Genomic DNA, 782 nt, shown 5'->3' with positions numbered 1-782 from the left:
CGGTCCTTGGACTTCCCAAAGGTCAGGGAACCCTGATTGCTCTTCAAGCTGATGAGGGAGGGGGGACTTGATCGGGGGAGGGGGAGGGAAATGGGAAGCGGTGGCGGGGAAGAGGCAGAAATCTTTAATAAATAAATAAATAAAAGATTAAGTCCCCCCAAAAAAGTTTCTATGTAAAATTTATTGTGTATCTTGACATCTTCTATATCTGAGATGAAGATTAAATTTTCAAGGGAAAATCTGTGAGCACCCGGAGCACCGCTGGCACGTGGAGCCATCAGCGTTGGGGAAACTACATGCCGGAGTTTCTGGTCAACTCCACAGCACACTTGCAGAAGAATGAGAGTTAAAGGACAAGGAGTTCATTTGGTGCTGCTGTGAAAATAGTTTTCATTCAAAAGGCCCATTGAAATGGTCTGGGAATAATACTAAAGATGGAGCAAATTAAAGTCTAGGCAATACTGCTATGTATACCTTTTAAAAAGCAACTCTTTCTTAGACAGCTATCTTCACAATACCTACGGTTTTCACCATTGAGCCATCCCTTTATTAAAGCTATTGCCTTCCTTGGAGTTCACCTTCCAAGTTCAGAAACTTCAGAGTGCCCTGAACTAATCCTTCTGGTTCATTGCTAGTTTAGTTTAAATCAAAATGTTAAATGGCTTAGCAATTGCCTACCAGAATATCGAGGCACTTGGACTTAAGCCAGGTGTGTTTGATGGAGAAGACAAACAGAGTTAGAAGTAAAAAGAGGAGAGCCAATCAGTGTGCTTCCTTGCGTG

This window comes from Microtus ochrogaster, chromosome 2 (genome assembly GCF_000317375.1).
Source record: "Microtus ochrogaster isolate Prairie Vole_2 chromosome 2, MicOch1.0, whole genome shotgun sequence".
NCBI classification, from domain to species: Eukaryota; Metazoa; Chordata; class Mammalia; order Rodentia; family Cricetidae; genus Microtus; species Microtus ochrogaster.
Note: the sequence above shows the minus strand (reverse complement) of the source record.